Source organism: Ochlerotatus camptorhynchus, unplaced genomic scaffold, assembly GCF_037179485.1.
Source record: "Ochlerotatus camptorhynchus isolate MF236.1 unplaced genomic scaffold, CSIRO-AGI_Acam_v1.1 ptg000008l, whole genome shotgun sequence".
Lineage (NCBI taxonomy): Eukaryota > Metazoa > Arthropoda > Insecta > Diptera > Culicidae > Ochlerotatus > Ochlerotatus camptorhynchus.
Window position 1 is genome coordinate 1,684,089 of NW_027040500.1, and position 23,155 is coordinate 1,707,243.

General features: G+C 38.5%; 1 protein-coding gene across 29 annotated transcripts in view; it reads left to right on the forward strand.

Moving 5' to 3' along the window:
- The window catches only part of mub (poly(rC)-binding protein mub), a 672,225-nt gene that overhangs the window by 295,138 nt on the left and 353,932 nt on the right, over positions 1-23,155 (forward strand). For 17 of the 29 annotated variants that reach the window (XR_010517496.1, XR_010517497.1, XM_065218945.1 and 14 more), the window contains exon 1: positions 22,233-22,341. The exons of 4 other annotated variants lie outside the window; for them this stretch is intronic. The gene's annotated coding sequence lies outside the window, so the exon portion shown is untranslated. 8 more of the 29 variants (XM_065218795.1, XM_065218803.1, XM_065218818.1 and 5 more) reach the window with 6 other exon arrangements.

Consider the following 23,155-nt stretch of genomic DNA (forward strand, 5'->3'; position numbering starts at 1 on the left):
CGACGAAGTAGCGCTCTACCCTACTTCACCATTTCTCAATATTGATGGAGTAATACGACATGCACTAAACTAAGGACACGGGATATACTACAATAGATCAATTTACTGGTCGCAGAAGTGTTAGGTCCTGAACAGAGGAAAAAAATGGGTAAAAGTCAAAAAGGTAAACAACAAAAAATCAGTCTGACAGAAAATATTTAATTGTTATGAATTTCTTTATCAATTTTTACTTTGGGATGGTATTCGGCTCTTTTTTGGCCCAAATGCGCTATTCAAATGATTGTATCTCAGAAGCCAAAAGCTCGATGATCTTGAAATTTGGTGAATTTTCTTAACTTCTGGTAAAGTTTCAAGAGTTTTGGCGCACGTACAGTGTCTCAGAATAAAAAAGTCACACGCTCGACTTCTGGGTCTTTTAAGATCCAATATTGTTTCTGCTATAAAATTCACAATTTGAGTGCGATTTTCAATCTAACTACAGCAGGAGAAGTGTGAGACATCTAACCACCGACAAACCGACATGAAACTTAAACTTTACGGCCGATTCAAATGTGCAGCTCACCTGTCAAAGCCATAGAAATGTTTTATCTAGATAAAAATAATTTGTCCGAAATAGATTAGACACGAACCAACTCATAAATTTTGTACGCGTGTTCGTGGCTAGGATACATATTTTCCGCGAACACGGCGTCAGTTTTGTGTTTTGATCAGAAATTTCTTTGTAATTTGTATGTTCATTCATGTTGGTTTGTCGGTGATCTAACTGCACAAACCTCTTTTTGCCATTCAAGCGGTCATAATTCCATGTGGGCATCAAGACCGCACGGAATCAACTACAATCCGGAGTGGTTCCGGGAAAATGGGAACCGGCTGTTCTGCGCAGTAATTTTTGTGTAAATATGATGCTGCGCCATATCATAGAGGTAACTCTAAGACCACTGGGTCCCGAAGAAAATCATTATTATTTTTGGCTCACTCAGTACCAGAACAACGGTCCCAAGCAGTCCCAAGCTATTTCACTCACCCCTGCATGTTCTGCATGAATCCACACACCCCTGATGTTATCTGTCAAACTTTCATAGCGAATCAAAACAAACATAGTGTAGTAATAGAATTTCAACTAGAATAGGGTACGTTAATCGTTTGCTTGGGACCAATAGGCTACTAAAGTGGTGAGCCAATTTAAAATCGTTAGTTTCGTATTGATTGTTGGCCATATTCCATATGAGCCCGTAAAAATAGTCCAATCATGAAAATCAATCTAAATCCTTTTTTCTAATGTCGTTTTACTTAAATTGAATAGTTAAATACGACGTGTAAACTTTATTTGAACCATCCATGGCCTCACGCTGGTCCTCCAGAAAATGCGGAACATCCGTTAACAGCCAGAAGCCCAAGACTGCAAACAGCGTATCGATTCATGGCATTGTGATGATCGGTTTTTGTAATTTAGCCACCAGATAGATATAGGAATCTACTTTTAAATGAAATAGAAAGTTGCCCGATTGGACTTGCATTTGGTCAACTGGATCGGAAAATCCTTTGACTTCTGAGGATAATGCGTATCGATTCATGTTGGCATGGCTGGTTCTCAGCAATGCGTCCATCAAATTTTGAAATTGAGCCCTAATTTGAAAGGTATTGACTTTTCAGCAAAACAGATCGATTGGACTTGTAGTTGGTCAGCCGAACCAGGAAAACTAGTGAGAGAATTATGGTCTGAAGATTCCCGGAAAACCCCGTGTACGGTCAATTCTTGAAAGTCAGCCTTGAGATAGGAGATTTTTTGAAATTTGCATACACTATTTAGCATAGATGAACCTATTCTGTTACTGGATGGCAAGAAAACGGATCTCCAGATATTCGGAATCACCGGAAAATCGGTCAATTACTGAAAGTCGACCTAGAAATATACGATTTTTTTATAAATTGCATAGAATCTTGAGCATAGCTATAACATGCAAGCCTCAGACCTATTATGTTACTGGGTGGCCAGAAAACTGTTCTATGAATATCTCGAATCACTGCAAGTATTGTCAGTTTTTAATTGTGGTATGAGACATATGCGTTTTTTTTTAACTGCATACAATTTCGAGCAAAGATGAAATATGCAATTTCAGTACCGATTCTGCTACTTACTGTCCATATTCCTCAAGCATATGTAATCATCCTGTTGGATTATGTCTCCTTCACTAGCATTAGCATTGAACAAATTGCAAAATATCGTAAGAATTCAAAACTATTAAGAGCAAGACGGATATCTTTACTGGACAGATAGTAAGTAAGAAATAATTAATCTTTCTCAGATAAAGATAGTAAAGGTAGGTTAGTCCAACATTTACTTAAGAGAGATGCAGAGAACTATACGACCCCTCATAAATGTCTCGGGAATTTAGGAAATATGTTAATAGGGAAGTTAAGCCCAGTTAAGAAGATACACCCAGTCAGTGTTGCTGGCAAATATAGATTTTTTTTTATAAATGTTGAAATTGCTGTCCAGAGCGGTTGCTGGAAGGTAAGGTTGCCGAAATAAAATGAAGATATAGCATGGTGAACTCACCATCGTTGTCACATCCTTAGCTAATTAAAAGGAAGGAATTATGTTGTGTTTCATAATTTTTTTTTATTAATTGGGGGGAAAACCCTTGGGAGTGAAAATAATTTTACTACCTCTTCTCCCGTGGGCACAAAACCTCTATGTTTTTTTCAACTTGAATCATAATCAATTACAAATTTCAACAATAAATCGTTATTCAAATGGAAGCAATAAAGTTAACAGATTATAATATGTCATCTATTAAATGGTACATAAAATGTTAATAATGGAAAGGTCTCACCATATAAATCCAAATTTTCCAGTAATCCCGTCCAGTTGGTTGCAAGCTAGTGGTATTGGATCGATCGTGGCATCTAAATACTCCTTTGAACAGGTGACGAATCATCTCAAGGATCGCACCAACTTAGGGGGGGGGGATGCTTGCAAACATGAAGAATCACATTTTCTTTCTCGATTTTAAAACTTCCCGGAAAGCGAGAAATCCACCAATCACACGTATAACCATCCGGGAGGCAGAGTGCCAGCGCTAATCAGGCAAATGCAGCCGAAAACTATGATAGCAAACGCACGCACAAAACAGAGAGAAAACTAAAAACAAAACCGTATCCAAAGGGGTTCGAAACTGCACTCCTGTTGGATTATGTCTCCTTCATGGTCATAAATTAGCTTGTAATAGATGGAATACATTTGCGTACTTTCAAATAAATTTTGAAAAATAAAAAAAAATGGTAGCGGACTCAATCAGCAGCGAGCAAGATAATGCCCAGTGCATATTTTAACTGAAAACTGATGTTGAGTAATCCCTTGGCAGCTAGCTGTCATTGCCTTTTTGACTTTTCTATTTCAAGTCCAACATACACATGCACAAAACATTTCAGTTCACCCAGTTCGCCGCGAAAGTAATAGTTTGAAGAAACTAACCCAGTTTCGAACCTGGTTCACCAAAATAAAACGGAATATGTTTGCTTAATGGCTATGGAGTCGATAATCTCCCGGTGACACAGCAACATAATTTTAGCAAATAACATGAACAATGACGTATGCAATTTATGTATCAGGCATTCCATATTTTATTCACCTATGAATTTGAGCATAATTTGGCAGAAACATGTTCGTTTGAGCAATATTTATCGCGCAAAATTTACATGGATTATTATGATTTTTTTTTCCAAATCAAGCACTAACTATCTTTGTATATCGTAAATAGCAGCATTTTGTGAGAGGTGTTGCTCGTATTATATAAGAAATTCATACATTCGAAAATATTGTTCATTAAAATCATTATCCAATAGCATAACAAGCAGCAATGCTACACGCTGCCGTTGAACGATTCGCAATCTTCTCGAGTGGAAACGTTCCAGTCATAAAATTCAAATTCCTTCAAATTGATTTAGAAGGCGGAATAAAGCCTTTTAACCTCCTCAGATGAAAATCCCGACCCGCATGACAACTTTAGTCGACATTTATTGTGGCAGTTCACATTTGAGCAGCCGTTTTCCGATTCGAGCGGGGCCACGGTGGTGGTGTCGTTGTAAAGGTGTTATTTTCTTTCTTTTTGACATCCGGATCTTGCTCTTGACTTTTCCTCAACTCCGTCACAGGAAGCCAAAGCAAAAACTTGTGATGGAATACAAAAAAGGTTACAAATTTATTATTCAAACAACTTTCGTTGCGTCTCAAAGAGGTGAAGGAAGAAACGGGCAACGGGGAAGCTGGTGAAAATGGGTATACAATCTCACCCGTTTCCGCTGGGAGTCAGCCGGCATACAATGTTGGGGAAAAACCAAGGCTCATGCATAGGTACCGGAACGACGGTAGTGATTTATTTGCTATAATAACATTGGCGAAAAGAATTAGGGGAGCAGTATTTGCTCAAAATATCATTCACTTGCGATTTTCTCCCCTTTTGTGATTCGTTATACGGACACCACCGGAGTATCTGAATATTTAGGATGACTTAGGATAATTTGAAAACTTTTGTTGCTACCCAAACATTCTGTTTTCTATTATTAAAAATCCTTCTCTATAGTAAAATAGTATTTTTTTTTTCATGATTTGTTTTCCTTTGATTTGTTTTTCATACTGAGTTAAAATGGTACCGACGCCAAGGAGACAGCTACCACACCTGGATCCTACCTATCGATCCATCAACTCATGAACCGGGGACCAACGGCTTAACTTCCCTTTCCGTGATCAGATATGTTATGCCTCAGAACATCCCGGCGGTGCCGACTGGAATTGAACCCAGGCCTGCTGGAGTGAGAGGTAATCACGCTTACCACTACACCACCGGCGCTGCTCATTCTCTTGGATGTAATATTAAAATTTATTTTCTGTTGTGTGCTCCAGCTACAGTTGCCGAACAAATGTCCGTCCATAGAGCCTTCGTATTGTCCTCGCACCACACATCTGAAGTCGCGAATGAGCAGTAGAACTACCAGCCAAAACTTCGCATCGGTTTTCAGTCTAACAGGCAATAGGTTTATCGATATCAATGCCGGATGTCAAAGCCGCGTTCGAAGCTGTTGCACGGCGCACCACTATTCTACATTTCACTACGCATTCAATTACCCAAAATCGATCCTACTTACATGTATATAAACATACTGACGAGATTTATTCCTGGCAGCCAAAGATCCGTTCTAATCCTCACAGTTTGATTATTATTATTATTATTATTATGTATTATTATACTCCTAGCATTATAGCATTATCATGGTCGCCCAATTCATTCTCATCGTTATGCTGACCAATAAAATTATGATACAGTCATCAATTAGATGGGGTTCCATTCCTGCAGCAATCATCAGCCCACAATAATCCGTGTAGAATGAAACGGTCGGCTACGTGAAAATTGTGTAGGTTATTGGGTGGGGGGTTGCTAGCTAATAATCCATTACTCGCGTAACATTTAAAAAGGACCTATAAATGTCTGTAAACAAACATTTTAATTCCCTTTTCGCACGAGCCGAAGCTCGCCCACGCAAACCAACATCACTATCGCGAAGGGGAGAGTTGTTGGTTTGAATAGACAAGCTTCGATTCACGCTGATACACCCTTTTCAAATGTTACTCTAGTTTTGTGTAGGAGCGTGTCATAAACGTGATAAACACATGGGAAGCTCACCTGTGACGGAGCAAACCAGACATTATTATGGAGGCGGAAGTGATTTCTTTTATTATTGAAGACGTTTGTGAGCTCTTATTATCGTCATTTATTGGGTCATGCTATGCGATTGCTTGTGGATATGATGTTATTTTATTTAGCGGATTTCATTGAAAGTGATTCAAGCCTTCGATAATATAAAAAAAAAACTCAATTTAATCCCCCTGGTAAGATAGTTATTCTCTTTCTTCATTATGTCTTCAATCCTTTCAAATGGAACTCGCTCGCGGGGTTGTCAGTAGAGATGGGCGATCCGCTCCCGAACTGTTATAAAAAAACAGATTCATTAAAGTGAGCTGATGACCCACAGTTCATTTTATAGGAAACTGCAGGTCATCAGCTCATTTATATCGCAAAGCTGAACCATTCAATCCATAGCTTATAACGGAACTTATAAAAAAAAGACCGGCCGGAACAAATCACAAGTTTTTCTTTTGTCACTCGATGCTCTCCCAGTCGAGGGGGGGGGGGCGGAATAAAAAAATAAACGAAAAATAAAATAAAACATTTAAAATTCGTTTTACATTACATCTAAACCGTATATTTCAAACGCTAACATTTTTCTTAGCCTTCGCTTTAGCCTTGATTGACTTCATTATGTGTAACAATCGGGTTATCAACAAGACATTTAGCGTATAAGTTTTTGTATCCATTCAAGGAAGAAAATTGGTTATAATGTAGATGAATAGGATCAAAGCAATTGATTTTTGGGTATATTGATAAATTCCAGATAAACCATTCAGCGGAATACCACAAACGTCACAGTTCTTATAAAAAAAGTTCTGTTTTCGACAGTTCCTCCCTATCCAAATATAACTCAGTTTTCTCAACAATTGTGTGTTTTTCAAAAAAATCTAAATAGACGTATGGATTTAGGAAGGTCTATTCAACAAAATCCAAGTATAATATTCAAAGGAAGGAGCCAAAATCCATCTTGGGCCAAGATTCTTGGCTGAACTTAAAAATCAAATTTTAAAATCTAATCAAAACTTTCAAAGGATAGTTTCAAAATCCAACTTAGCAGAAAAGAAAAACCAAATTTCAAAAAAAAAACTTTTTGAATTACAAACCCGGTTTAACCTTCACGTACATATGGATTCAACAAGATCCATTCTATAAAATACAAGCCTATTTTTCAAAGATATGAGCCGAAATGCAATTGGACAGAACCGAAAAACCAAATTTCTTTGAAAATACGTATGGATTCAGCAATTCTGTATAATTCACACCTATTTTTCAAAGGAAGGAGCAGAAATCCAACTTGGCTGAACAAGAAACACAAATTTCTATAAAAATGCGTACTTTTGAGTATTTAAACCCAGTTTTCTAAAAAATTGAGCATGCTTTAAAAAATGTACCATCACGTACGGATTCAGCAAAGTCCATTCTATTAAATCTAAGTCTATTTTCAAAGATCGGAGCCAAAATTCAACTTGACAGAACAGAAAAACAAAGTTCTTATAAAAATACGTACTAATTTAAACTCGGTATTCTCAAAAATTGAAGAAATTTAACCCTCACGTATCCCTAGTAACATTGGAAGTTTTAACGAGGTTTTTAAACCTGCTACAAGTCTAAATCATGGTCTACAGAACCCTCATAAAACCATTATTACTAGGGATGGTTTTAGCAACTTCTATTCTATAAAATAAAAGTCTATTTTTCAAAGATAGGAGCCAAAATTCAGTTCGGCAAAACAGAAAAATCAATTTTCTCTGAAAATAGCTTCTTGATGAATATTAACCAGGTTCGTCCTTCCGGTATTCAGCAAGTTCCATTCTATAAAATCCAAGCACAAACTTCAAACGATTGAACCAAAATCCATCCTGGCTTCAAACAAATCTACCATCACTTATGAACTCACAATGGTCTATTCTATAACATCCAAGCCTGTTTTTCAAAGAACGGAGTCAAAATCCAACTTGGCTGATCAAGAAACCCAAATTTCTATAAAAATACGTACTTTTGTGGATGTAAACCCAGTTTTCTCAACATTTGTGATTGCTTAAAAAAAATCTACCATCAGGTATGAACACACGAAGGTCCTTTCTTTAAAATCTCAGCCTAATTTTCAAACGATGTGAATCTCACAAAAACGAGGAAGAGGTCTAATGGAGCGGAATCAACGTTAAAAGTTAGTTAAAGCACTTCAGGAAAGCTCAGACTAACATTAAATATAATTCAATTACTCAACAGAAAAGTTTGGACTCCTTAAGAAAGGTTTCTACTCCATTTGGAAAATTTAAGCTAAAAAAGTGTCGGTTCACTTCGAAAAACTTTTTACACTTTTTGGAAAGCTAGATGTCCTAAGCAAGATCGTGTCCTAGCCAAATACCAAAGCAGTTAAGAAAAATCTGGAGTTCACTTAGGAAAATGTCAAACCCGCTCTGTCAAGTTTGGTTTCAGTTCGGAAAATGTTGAATCAATGCAAGAAACCTTGTATTCATTTAGGAAAGGGATTAAATCAGCTAATGTTGCCTCACTTCAGAAAATGCGAAACCAATTCTTTCAAGCTTGGATTCGAGATATGTGGAATCACTTCATGAAAGCTTTGACAACTTTCAAAAGGATTGAATAACATAGCAGAAAACTTAAGACTCAGTTAGAAAATTCTTGATGACTTATTCGAAAGTTTGAACTCACTTTAAAAAAGTTCAGACTCAGTTTTGAATCTGCTTTGAAAAGTGTCACCTCAGTTAGGAATTTCCTGAATCGTTTCTGATTTGGTCTCACTTCTAAAAAAATTTAACCAATTTTGAAAAGATTGGAATTAGCTCGGAAATTGTTGAACCACTGTAGAAAGGAATTGAATCATCAAGTAGCATTGCAGCACGTTTGTAAGTTACGAAGTTTAGATCGAATGTGAAAATCGGGCGACTTTGGTGGGCTGGGTACATCGTAACAATGTCGGAAAACGATCTAATGAATATGGTTCTTGGTAATGACCCGACTGGAACAAGACAAAGAAGTGCGCAACGAACAAGGGGGATCGATCAGATTGAAGGTGGCTTACCTAGTGAGTTGTCAAACAAGAATAGTAATGATGTTCGATAAAATCCGTTTTCAACAACTGAAACGGGTTGAACCAGTTTCAGCGACCTGGCATGCCATACTGGTCTAGTACCAATTTATGTAAACATTCTGTAAAATAACAAGGTGATATTCTACATCATATTAAAATCTTGCAAAGCGAGTTTCCATGCCCAAATGAATTTGCGATACTCGAAAAATAAATATACACTAAATTTTTTTATTTTATTTTCCCCTTTGTGATGATATTCCGAATTGAACCACCGCGCAAACCAAGATGCGCGCGCAATTCACCATACAAAAACAATAGAACCTATTGTTACAATACAATAAAACCTTTTATCGTCAAAAACAATAAAATACAATAGAACTTATTGTTATGTACAATCTAATATATTGTTAATGTGACATTTACAATAGAAAAGAGGGGTTGTTAGTTACCGTATCCATAAAAAAATCAATTTTTTCTCGAACAAATTTGGTCTCATTTATTTTATTGTTTTTTTATTGTGCAAAATTTTGATTTCATGGAACTTGTTGTAAACCTATTGTGGTGACTATTTGATTATTTGACCAATACAATAAAATTACAATAAGATTGATTGTCAAGAATCTATTGTATTTTATTTATATTTTATTGTAATTTTATGGTTATTTTTATGCGGGTACTGATAGATAGCATCAACGGTAAAAGCAAACTTCCAAACGGCTGTATGGGAGAGATAGAGAGACATAATATATTATGTACATGTGTTACATGTTGTTAAATGTCTACTGGTATTATCCAATGTATTTACAAGAGCAGGGTTATTGCTGATGTTATTCCTCTAGCATGTGTGCTCTCATCTCTCCTCCCATCATTATCTGGGAGAGCGGAAGATCCGTACCAAAGCAAATACACCGAAAAGCGAAATGCAGCTCTCACTCTCACAGCTCAGCTCCGGATTCTAATCATCGATTCGAATGATTCACTGGGAGCTGTTTAGGATGACAGCTCTCAGATCCGTCCAGCTCTCGGATTCGTCCTGCTCTCAGGCCCGTCCAGCTCTTCGGATCGTTTTTTATCACGATTCTTCAGCTCCGGATCCGGATCTCAGCTGATGATCTGGAGCTTAAGCCGAGAATATTAAGAGCAATTCTGCTTGAGAATTGACGCCAGCATTTACATCTGTATGTAGACTGGATTGCATAGCATGAGAAAAGGTGTAACATCGTGTGACACGATTTCAATCATATCATCACGTGTAATATAGGTGTAGCTCTCTCGCATACATTTTCTACTTTTACTGATTGTTGTTGGCACATTTTGGTTGACTACTTTTACGCTTTTATGTAGTTTTAAGCATATATAGCTCTATTGGTTTAGGCATGATTACTCTTACGCTTTAATGTAGTTTTAAACTTATATAGCTCTATTGGTTTAGGGTCACCAAAACCACTTATTTCTTTTCCGATTTTGTGTCAAAATTTCTATAAGTTCAATGTGAGCTGAAGAACTCTTCAAAATAATCGACTCCCCTCAGTGAGCTGGGCGAGTTTGATCAACTCCGCCAGATGAGCTGTTTTGCCCACCTCTAGTTGTCAGTACTATTTTCGAAAAGTCTAGAAGAATCTTAAAAATTTACCTGGAAAATATCGGGCCTATGTTAACAACATAGGAGACCTCCAGACATTTGAAAAATGTTGTCCGGCGGAGCGATTCAAAATCTGGATTTTCCTGATAAATCTGGAAGGTTGGCATCGCTGCTCATACGTTATTTTATATTTGTGTCTGTTAAAAACTTCCACAGTTCCAATTCGTTTAGGTGGCAAGGTTCAACTTTTTTGAAGAAAATTAAATACTCAATGGAGCTGAATGACTTTAAATCAATGTTGTGATTTTGATTTGAACTCTATTCTAAAGCTGAGTCAGGAAGGGGTCTTGATGAGTTTTTCTGGTATTTCATAGGTGTCCTTTTACCGTGTACTTTCTGCTCTGACCGCATTTCCCTAGATTGTACTTTTCATTATTGATTCGTCAGTGCCAGTTTCATTACCACCGATTTGTCCTTTACCCCGCCATCAGCGTGATTCTGAACTTGTAGCAATAATACTTTTCAGTCGGCTACTTGAACACAAGCGGTTGCTTTCTATTTTTTCTTTTCTTTATTTAACGTCGGTCTCTGTTCCGCAATCTAGTGCCAATCACCGACGGACATCGATTGCCATCCATTGACGGCAATCGAATGTGCAGGAAGGCAGCTTCCACACCTGCGTAGGATATCGTACCTATTCACAACACACATGGGCCTGGACCAACGGCTTTACTTCCCTTCCGAAGGAAGACGTGACCAGAGATTTTTATGCCTCAGAAAAATCCCACCGACCTCGGCTGGGATTGAACCCAGACTCATTGGGGTGTTAGAAAACAGTCACGCTTACCACTACACCACCGGCGCCGGCACAAGTGGTTGCTGTTTTTTGTACATTGATTGCCATTTTACTGGGGCTCTTCCTCGCTCACCTTTATTTCCGTATTGCTGTCCAACAATGCATCTTCAATCAGCATACGTACCTACTGCTTTCCTGTTGAGTCCGGGTCTTCTGCTTGGACAGGCATTTATTTGGCGACCATACATCTTCCTTATATTAAACGCTTGTTTTTAATCCCGTTATAAAAAATATATATGTCGAGGCCCAGCCTCGTATGAAACTTCTTTGGGATGACACGTTTAACTTTCCCACATTGTGTCAGCACCAACACGACATCGATCGGTTAAGTCTAGGTAGAAGACAGGTAGTGGGAGATCATATATTCGCACGTATTGAACGTTGCCTTCCGCAGGTGACATGAGAGTCTCCATTGCCTTTCCATCAGTATAATGGAAAATTATATGTACCGAATCGTGCAAGAATGCATCTTGCAAGCTTTTTTAAAGGTTTTAACATAATGTGGAAAGTTTTCTCCTCCGAAATCCGATAAGTTACTTACATCGAAATGGGATTTACATCCAGTGCCTTCATAAAGTTGACAATCTGGCCCCATGTTTTGAGCTCATTTGACTCTGGTATTTCATATAAAAAAAATCACTTGATTCGATCGTTTTTAGAATTTTATGGGATTTTGGGGCAAAATAAGGGCCAAACACGTATGCATGCATGTGGGGCTTCCCTTAGCTCAGTCGGTAAAGGCGCAGCTACAAAGCAATACCATGCTGGAGGCGGCTGGGTTCGATTCCCGGTCCGGTCTAGGAATTTTTCGGGTTGGAAAATTTCTCGACTTCCCTGGGCATAGAAGTATGATTGGACTTGCCACACAATCATATCAATGCAAAAATGGTACAGGCATCGAAACCTCTCAATTAATAACTGTGGAAGTGCATCAAGAACACTAAGTTGAGAGCACGCAATAAGCTAATATGCGATATGCAATAAGCTTGAAATGCGAAGAAGAAGAAGAACGTATGCATGTGTGATAATGTTTGCACCATCGTACAAAAAGGGTCCCGTTTCACCTGTGCATACAATACCTTGATGATCTGCATGCACGTAACCTATATCTCATACCGTAGTAGGCTGTGTATAAAAGAAAATGATTTACTTAGTTTGACTGACAGTTGCACCATGACAAAGTGACAGCAACAATCAATACGAAACTATCGATTTTAAATTGGCTCACTACTTGACTAGCCTATTGGTCCCAAGCAAATCGACTAACGTACCCCATTCTAGTATAAATTCCAGTACTACACTATGTTTGTTTTGATTAGCTATGAAAGTTTGACAGATAAAATGAGGGGTTAGTGGATTTTCCTATGTTTCGAGGGGTGCATCGATTAGCTTGGGACCGAAGATAGTACCAGAGCTGAGTCAAAAAGTTGAGCTTCTGGTCTTAGAGTTACCTCTATGGTGGCAGCGTATTCGTGATTTGTCCCACATGCAAATGTCGCAAAAATACATTTCAATCGCCGTGGGAGTGTCCCGGTGGACCGTCAAAAGGGTTTTAGACCGAGAAAAGAAAGGAAAACTATCCGCAAAGGTGGCCACAGGTCGTCCGAGGTCAGCTCGGGTTTTGAGGGTTATCGCTGCTATCAAAAGGAAGATTCGGGTGAATCCAGTGCGTTCAATAAGCAAAATGGCAAAGGAACACGGGATCAGTGATTTTACGGCACGGAAGATCGTAAAGGAAGATTGCGGGGTGAAGTCGAGAGCACGAAAAAAAAACTCACATGTTTACCAACCGCATCCGGGAGCTACGAGTCGAACGATGCTAGAAAATCATGAACTTCCTTAAGCGAAAAAATCCAGTAATTCTGTTCACCGATTAGAGCATGTTTACCGTCGATCCCGTATCAAATTCCAGAACCGACCGGTATATTAGTTCTCTTCCGGTAAAAGACGTGGCCGACGAGCACAAGAACGTGTATCTGACCAAGCATCCTGCTAGCGTTATGGTGTTTGGATTGATGGCTTCCGATGGCAAAAAAATGGACCCGGTGTTCATTCCAGAATGCGACAAGGTCAACACGGAGGTCTACATCGGGATTTTAAGTAAGTATGTTCTTCCGTGGACCAAAGAACAGTACGGTCCGAAGCCAAATGTTGTATTTCAACAAGATGGGGCTCCTTGCCACACCTCGAACCGCACTCAGAAGTGTTTGCAGGAACATCTTTCGTTCTGGGCGAAGGATACGTGGCCGCCATCCAGCCCCGATCTTAATCCGCTGGATTACTCAATATGGTGCGTCATGAAGGTCAAGGCCTGTTCAAAACGCCTCCCGAGTACAGCAAGCTTCAGACAAAAATTGACCCGTACCTGGAGTGAAATGGATCCAGACTACATTATTAGAACCTGCCGTGCATTCCGGAAGCGTGTGGAGGCCGTAATTGCAGCAAGTGGAAACTCGATCGATGCTTAACATAGTTTAAGACTCTGAAAAACATCTCCCCTTTGAATAAATAAAAAAAACTCATGAACGAAATTTTTGAGAATTTTTTTAAATTTTGACATTGCTCAATGGTGCAAACATTATCACGCATGCGGTACGAGAAAGCAACAACTGCGGTGGAGAAAAAGAATATCAACAACTCATCAAACATTTACAAAAAAGTGTGCTCGAGCCAACGAGATAAAAGTGAAGTTAGTGCTTTAAAAACTTAATACTATATTTAAACATAAATTTGTGCGTAAAGTTTAGTCTAGTCTAGTCTAGTCTACACATAGTCTACACATACACAGCCAGTACTTGAAAGAATCCTGGAAAATGATAGAAATACATCTATCATTTTTCTTGTCATTATTAATGCCTGCTGCACATCAAGGATGTGAAACAAACAATAAAGCGGCCAGGCCTACTGTGTAGCGTTTAGTTAATTTTTGTGGAAGTGCATGTTTACCATGTCTACTTAATAAGTATAGACAGTGGTTAACATTTAATCCACAGGTAATCAAATAGCGGGGACATACCGTACCAACCGCTCCGTATGCAGGATTTGAAAATAGGCTATATAAATCGTTGGGAGTGACAGAGCTAGGAAAGTTAATGTACACTCCTTGGTTGTCCGATCTCCTGGGATGGAACACAGGTATTTACCCCTTGTGTTCGAGCATACAGTCCTCCCTCCGTACAAGCGTGGACGGCACCGCCCACCCACTGCCATCCCTCAATCGATCCAGCCGACCTCAGTCGAAGGACAACAGAGAGCGGTGTGCGGACGTAACCTATACGGAGGGAATGCTGTATTCGCCTAGGTTATAGCGCCCTTGCTCGCTATTCGTTATTCGCTGTCTACAATGAGAAGAAACAATGCATGAACTTACAACACGCCCCGCATACACGTAGTACCGATATAAAATGTATATTGGTACTGCGTGTACACTTCCATCATCAAAGCAATTCCTGCTTTGTAGATGGCACGTATTTAGTAGGATGTCTCCTAAAAAAATAGGATGTCTAAAATCCATAGGATGAAAGTTAAGTCTCATCCGAATCAAATGATTCCAAATGCTACGGATTCATAGAAATTAAGTTTAAATAGATAAAAGTAAAAAAAGGAACAATCTCACCAAATCACTCCAAGTGAATCCTTTGCAAGTAGCTCTGTCACGTTTGGTGTAGTAGTTCCGATCATAGACCCGCCTTACGGGGATCAATCCTCAGGTTTAATATAGTCAATTGCTCTTTGACGCAAACACGAAGCGACCGCTCATAAAATCATACAACGCATAAATAAACTGAACTTAACTTAAAAACTATCACTCGCGATGCCACAAATTTCTGGAGCGGGAGCATAAGCGAAATCTAATTACAACTTCACAAAAGTCGAGAAAAAACGGAGCAAAAATTGACGGCTGAAAATTTTCCATGTCTTTCTTCGAGCACAGCACACTACGATCCGTCGGAAGTGACTGCAAATGTACACTCGTAAATTTGTGCGTAAAGTTTAGTGCCTTAAACTACTACATGAAACTAAATCTAGGTGAGATCTTATGGAACTAAGTATCATCGTTTCATCATACTTTACTAAATTTAGGCGCAAAGAAGAAGAAAATGCGCTGAAAATCAAGAATAGTCCTAATCACTGCTACTAATGTATTACCATAGAGGTAATTCTAAGACCAGAAGGTTCCAAAGAAATGTGCTAAACTATTTGGCCCAGCTCTGGTTCTCTTTTCGGTTTTTTTTAGCGATATATCGTGTTTTGCCTGTCTCCAAAATATATGACGCAGCTTCAGTTCCATTGTTCGGTGTCGGTTTTCATTGCCTCCCAGGAGCCCGGTTCTCCGAGTTTAGATGCCACACTTTCGGCGTGTATTTCTATTAAGAGATCGGTCCGGTTGGTGAATTAGCCCGGGAATGTGTTGATAATGTGTCCGTCGCGAGTTTTGGTGGTGATTCGGCTTGCAAAAGTGCTCGGCTGCTGGTCTCTCGCCTGTGTCGGAGATTGCAAGCAATATGAAAGATGCCTCGCTGGATACGCCCAAGACTGGACGGGTGGTAGTTGGTGGCCGCGAACTGTTCCTGGGGAAAGCACTAGACGCGAACCTCCTTCCAGATGACCATGGCAATGCAAATTTGTGTTCGTTGAAGGAAGTATTACGAACACAAAAGTGGATCTCTAAATGAGATGCAAAGCTTAGAGAAAACTAAGGAACCCATTGGAGGATCAAACTAACATGGTGAGACCAGTCCAAATACATTTTAGAATTTAAAAACATAAACATGTATTTAATGCTAGGGTTGAAAAGAATATTTTCGAACCTGGAAGTGTGAAAGTATAACCAATATGCATTTGATAACGGTGATGCATACATGCGGGGCTTATTGTGAGTGAAAGTAACCTCGGAATGGGACTCTAATGGGTTCTAATGTTCAATAAAAAATGAGATTTTTTTCAGTCATGTAGCTAGAATTTTTTTTTTTCAACGAATTCAGTACTTTTTATTAAAAACATAATGTTTATTCTTCAAAAAAACGTCAATGAATATTGGAGAAGGGGCCCTGGTCAGCCGTACGACGCAACTTAGTCGCGATGCTCTCATCACTCACAATAAGCCCCGCATGTTTGCATCAAATGGATATTGGTTATACATACACACATCCAGGTTCGAAAATATTCTTTTCAGCCCTGGCATGTATTTAGTTTAATTTTGATATTCAATTTGTAAACAATAATTTGGACTACTCTCACCATATTCTGCTCTTCCACCGCCGTTAATCGCTTCCTTTGGAATCCCTTGGACTTTTTTTTCTCTAACGCTTCGTATTTCATTCCGTGCTTCACCGACAATTTCCTTCCGTTGTTCGTCCTTGGCTGATTCTTACATGATTCCGCCTTTCCGGGTTTTTCTTGTTTTCCGAGGAAGATAAATCCGCACTAATTTTCGTTCCTGATTTAATGGTGACTCCTTCCTCGCTAGTTGGTGTGGTTCAAAAGTTATGATTTTTTGAAAAAAGTCACCATTGAAAAAAAAATTGATTTTTTTGACCACTCTAACATGGAAATGGTCACCCTTATGGTAACATAAAAACATATGGAATGGCTTTATACATGTTTTTTGGTTTAAATTTACTTAAAAAATCGTGGCAATATTTTTTTAACTTCGATTTAAAACACTAATGCACCACAGAAAAAAATACATTAATAACGGGTCCAATCCGATTTCAAACCCACACCAGACATCTATTGTTGGACTTCACATTCCTTCTCTGTTTGGAAAATTGTGCTGTTTCAAAGTCGCCAATTTATTTACTATTTGAAAGTCCATCGAGTAGGTCTCGGTTACCTAATAAATTCTAACCCGCTAAATAATCAGGAAACAAAAATACAGCCCATACAGGAACCACCCACATGAAGTCTATCTAGCAACCTTAAAGCCTCTCCTAATGTACAAGTATTATAAGGCAATTATACCACTAATCATTGCATAATTATTCAATTAAATAATTTGATGACACATATTATCCTAAAACAACCATAAACCACGAAATATTTTTGTTAAACTGTGATTATCAAAAGAGAATGTCAATGAAGAGATTCGATCAAAGCAGAAGGAACGTTTAGAAATGTTCATTTTTTTTTAAAATAATTGTACATTAAAAAAAAGGTTTGTTACATACGTGAAGTTTGCGATAATTAGAATTGGCTGGAAATACTATCTAACATGAAGCTTTAGCGTGATAATTTATTTACTAGAGAAAGGTCTGAAGAGGGTACGTTTATAGTTCCGCTCATGCTGCGGTAGTCTAGGGGAACTATCAGCCTGAATAATTGTACTTTTTTACATCTATTGAAGCACTCCGCCTCCGCTACATCATTTATGCATGGTCCAGACCACCAGGCGCTTATTTATTGTTCGGATCCTCCTGCGCTCCATTCTTCTTGATACTCATATCTTCACCGCCCTTGCACTTTTTTTTCCTTTAAATTTGAGATTCTCTCTGGGAATCAGTTAAACATTGATTTATAACAGTCCTTGTCTGCCCAAAACAAAAAAAATATTTTGAAACTCGTCCTTAGATTCTCTTTGAATTTTAGAGATTTTTTGAAGAATTCACTGAAGCTTCTTTTCATATTTTTTTCAATTAGCTTTAGTTCTTCTTATAATTATCATACAATTCTCCTCTTATTTGTCTTAAATTTACTCAAATTTATCTTTGAGTTCTAATCTAAATCTTCTTTATATTCGCTTGAAATTCTGCTAAAAAACCTAACATTTCTTTTCGAAATCCCCTTGGAATTATAAAGAAATAAAAGGCGGTTTCGCAAACTACCACGACCGCTAGCGATGGAATGAAACCCTTTTCACTAGTTGTATAGAATCCGATTGGTTTCGTACTCCTGCGATACTTTCGATTTTACTAGCTGGTCACCCTAAAATTCTACGTCATTTATGCATCTTACCAAATGGGGACCGTACCGACGACTTTTGGTGACCGTCGGGGAAATTCGCTATGAATAATCTACTCAGCTCCGTTTGACTACCATCAAAAAGGCCGGCCTCCTCTATGCACACGGGTCTGTGCGATCCAACGGACGAAGATGGCGGGCCAGTTGATGCCACAAAAGATCCCACAAAAGATCCCACCGGTCCTGTGTCAATGGTTACCGAACGCGAAACGAAACCCAGCCCGCACAAAAGCGATTTTCGTTTGAACGTTTCAGTTTTACAATAAAAACCTCTTTGAAGTTTAACATTTATGTAAATCTAAGATCTCATAAAATATCTAAGCCTTAAAGTTTCATAGTTCTTAAATCCCAGAATTTGAAGAATGAAGACTCAGCCATTTGATTCATTTCAAGTTCACAACCTAAAATTTCGAATTTCCTTTAATTATTTTTGCTAGTTTTGTAACTTGATAACTTCTCACGTTACGTTACGTTCTATAATTTGATTTAAGGGGAAGATTACCGCCCCGAAAATAAAAGAATATTTTCTGCACGTTTTTATTTCTCTAAAAACATTGGAAAAAATTATCAACAATCTAAGAAAATCAGTTTTTCCTTAGATTCCCAAGAAAATTTACATGTAAAAATAGTTTTTCTATCTCATTATGAAAAAAATATTGGACTCTCAGCAAAACCGAACAATTGATGTTTTGTGGTTTTTTAAGTCCAACTTTATGCCATGATAAATTACAAAAAAAATATTTTTGCACGTGATTTTTTTTTAATACGGAAAAATGTGACTTTTTGATATCTTTTCCCAATAACTTTAGAAAAATCGAAACTCAATTTTTTTAAGAGCGGTATTTTTCCCCTTAAAATAAAACATCCTGAACATTGAAGATTTTTCTAATCCGGATTATATAATAATATATATAATAAGCCATGAATTTAAAGTTGTGCGCAAACCTTGCATCTTGATCCTTTTTCTGCGTCCTGGAAAATGGAAAAATCCAATTCCTTTTTAGATCTGCGCAGATTTTCCATTAATTCATTGAAATAGGGGCAATGCAGGTAATGTTGGCCTAAGTGTCCCTAATTTGGGCCCATACATAAATTCAGCAATGGGCCCATACATGAATTCAGAAAAAATAGCAACCAAAAATATAAGTAACGTCCCAATAACGCGTTCATCTAGATAACATTGATAAATAGCAGATTTTTAGCGATGGGCCCAATATTAGATTCAAAGGCCAACATTAGAGACATTTTCCCTATTTCTCATAATCATTTGAATTTTCTAAAACTTATCACCGTAATATACTTTGAATACTCCTCAAATTTCCTAAGAAATATACCTTATTACCTTCTTTTTTCCTCTCAATGCTTGTATCACTGTCACTTTCACTAATTTAGTATTCATTTTCACTAGTTACTTTCACTATCGCTAAATAACTATAATAGATCAGTATTTCGTTAACTACTTGCAAACTTCTTCGGTGTCCAGTTGGCCGATGGATCTAACATTGGGCCCATCGCTAAGAATCTGCTATTTGTCAATTTTATCTAGATGAACGCGTCATTGGGACCGTACTAATGGATATTTTTGGTCGCTATTGAAAATTTAGTCGATTGCTGTATTGCAAATTAGGGACATTAAGGCCGGCATTACATCCATTTCCCCTAGTTAACGGAATACGTATCTGTTATAGTTTTACAATAGTACAATAGTAGTAGAATTAAAAGGAAAAACAACGTTTTTCTTCTTAGATTTGTTTTCCGTCGATCTTGTTTTCCGTGCTGAGCACCAATGTAACCGACGCAAGGGAGGCAGCTCCCACATCTGCACACTTAATTCAGATCACCGAAGTTGGTAGAGTTTTACCGGGTTTTTGAACAGCAGAACAAGTCGGTAAAATTTTCAAAAGAACGTTACACGTGATTTATGAACAAAATTAACAATTTTTATTTTTTATTAATAAATTAAGTAAGCAGAACAAAGTGCGAACAAGTTCTGAACAAATTGACTAATTATTGGATTTTTCACGGATTCTTTAACTTTTACCGAACAGTTCTGCTGTTTGAAATTTACCAAACGGCAGAAGCCTAAATTAGTGTGTGGACCCTACCTATCGACTCATGAGCTCATGAACCGGGACCAACGGATTTACTTCCTTGATCAGAGATGTTATGCCAATGAGCTGGATTACCGAGGTGAAGCAATCACTCACACAACCACTGTACGATACACGCAAGTACACGCAAGTAGTGACGTCACTACTTGCGTTTACGTTGATTTTTTGGTTTACTAATACAACCCTATTTCACGATCTGCGCCACCTCTCTCTGTACCTCATTGATGTTATGCCTCAGAACATCGCGGCGGTGCCGACTGGGATTGAACCCAGGTCTGCTGGGGTGAGAGGTTATCACGCTTACCACTACACCGGCCCCGCTAGGAAAAACAACGTAATAAGGTATATAATTATTCTACTAAAACGATTATCAATACATTTAGATTCTTTAGCAATGTTGCTCAAAATGATATTGGAACTATCCTTGGAATTATGAATCCATTTACCTAGGGATTTTTTTTTTGTAATGGCCACATTACCACGTAATTACCGTTTTTATAAACTAAACTTTTATGCTTCCACTCGTCCTCTAAGAAATAGAAATACGCTTTATTTTAACAATCAAAGAACAATGCTTAAAATGAGCCTTTAAATAGAATTATGTCCTTTTATAACGTTTATTGCGCAACAATCGATGTGACAATGATCAAAAGCATGCTAAAAAAATCGTTTCGAGGCTAGTCGGTGCTATGGAAAAATATCCGTTGAGTATTTATTGTAACTGAAATCGTTTACGTTTGTTTGACGGCAAATAAATAAATAAATAAATATTAAAATAAATAAATAAATACATAGATAAATAACTATCGGTATGAATATGAAGATGCGTATGTGTACCTGAATAAGCTCTTGCCTCCCATGTTTGTTGGGGGTTGTGTAAAAACTGGAATACTGTGAGATTATCTCAGGCTTAACATTTGAAGACGACACAAAAGCTTTTCTTAACAAAAGTTCTAAGGTCCTTTCCACCAGAACCAACGTCGTCGGATACATACTCAATTTTTATGCCGAATCTTAAAGATTTGCACAATCGAGTGCTCTTGAATCTCCGAAAATGCTTTGCTGAATCTCAGTAAACACCGTCATGTTCGCTGAGGTCTCAATAAAATTAATTCTCAAGAACTCGGCTCTGCAAATCTCGGCAGAAAACTTCTGACATTCGGCAAAAAAAAAAAATTGTAGGGGAAATTCTCCTCTTTCCGATAGTGTTATTGATTTGCGTGAGCGTATTTCGGGTTGCGTGTAAAGGGCCCTTCAACGTTTGCACCGTTTTCAAGTATCATGCCTGATTTCGTGTAGTATTATTATGAAGTGTTTTGGCCCACCGTTTTTCACAATATTTAAAAAAGTGTAAGCATTTTTTAAATATTTTCTCAACATGTTCGTACACAATCCCACTGTGCGTCTATAGTACACGCTTTACCGCTATCTTGACTCGGATTCATTCCATCAAACTTTTCTCGCCCAGAATGAGAAAGCATCATTGAACCTCGTCTAAATTTTCGACCATTCATTCATGCGCAGTTTAGACGAGCCGCATCCCTTCTCTTTTGCTCCCGTTGTTTGTCCACCAGCCACCAGCTCGAACTGTCAAACATGTTTTCTATCAAGCAGCTCGGTCCGCGTCGCTAAGCATGTGTGCGTGCCATGAGCTTGGTGTGGTGTCGTGTGTTCTCTGCCGCTCTATGTACACAACAGTGTGTATGGTTATATGCATAGGCGAAGCTTGTGTGTTTAGAGCCGCGTTTCGCAAAACCAGCAGAAGCTGAAGCTGCTGCTATCGGAGCACAGGACAAAAATCCGCAAACCCTTCCGCTCCCGATCATGAAGAAAGAGTACATGCGTCGTCGCTGGTGCATCAGTGTGAGTTTCATTCGGTAGTAAATTTGTCGAAAAGTGTGCTCAAATGCGCTGGTGGGCGTGTGTTCTGCTGAGGTTTTGCCATCGCCATCGCGTTCGCTGCTGCTGCTGTCTTCCCTGCCTGGCTAGTTTTGTATTATCTTTGTTTTGAGCTACACGCTTTCCCACAAATTTCTCTCATTCTCAGTCAGTCCCATATAAAAAACCAAGAACACAGGATAGTTAGTGTAAGGAAAAAGTGTGTGCTTATAAGTGCAATAATAATTATCCGGCCTTTGGTGGTGATTTAATTTGGCGATCGAAAAAAAAAATTCACGTACCGGGAACGTCAGAAAGGATTGATTGATGCCTTTAGCTTGAGTGTTCCTCGGATTGTCCCTGTGCTGGTGGTGGATTCACTTTAAAAAAATGTGAAGCTGGGAGGAAGTGATTTTTCAAAAGATTTATTCAAGAAACAAGCTTTCCTCGAAATTTAGAAGAATATTCCCAACGTACATAAGTGTTTTCAACAAAAAGAAGAACAACTGGGTAGTGCGCTGTGTATAAATGTGTGAATTTTTCGGATTCTGCGAGAGGAAAAGAAAATAGATTTTCCCGTCAAATTTGATGGATTTTCATCTGCGAACTCACGAGACACCCGAATCGCACGGATAGAGATATAGTCGCCAGATCAGCTCCCATCCGAGCAATCTCTTCCCCGCAGAAATTAAAAGTGCCAGTTCCAATCCCGGTAAGTTTTTGACAGCTAGGCCCAAAGAGATTTTTGAATCACGGTCAGTGTGAGCAAAATCAATCAAAAGAAGCCGGTTCTCCTCTCATTACCGGGAACCTTTCTCCGACGCGCTTCGGTTTCCCTGCTCCTGGCTGGCTCAGCGGATTCCGTGTTTTATTGCCGCTGTATGTTCGTCGTTGTCGTAATGGCCGTCGCATTTTTACGTACGTCCCGCCCCTCACCCGTGGCCTCTTCCTGCGGCCCATTCATTGCTCTTGATTTTTCAATATATTAAAAACGCCGCTGCTTGTTTGACGGACGTCGTCGGA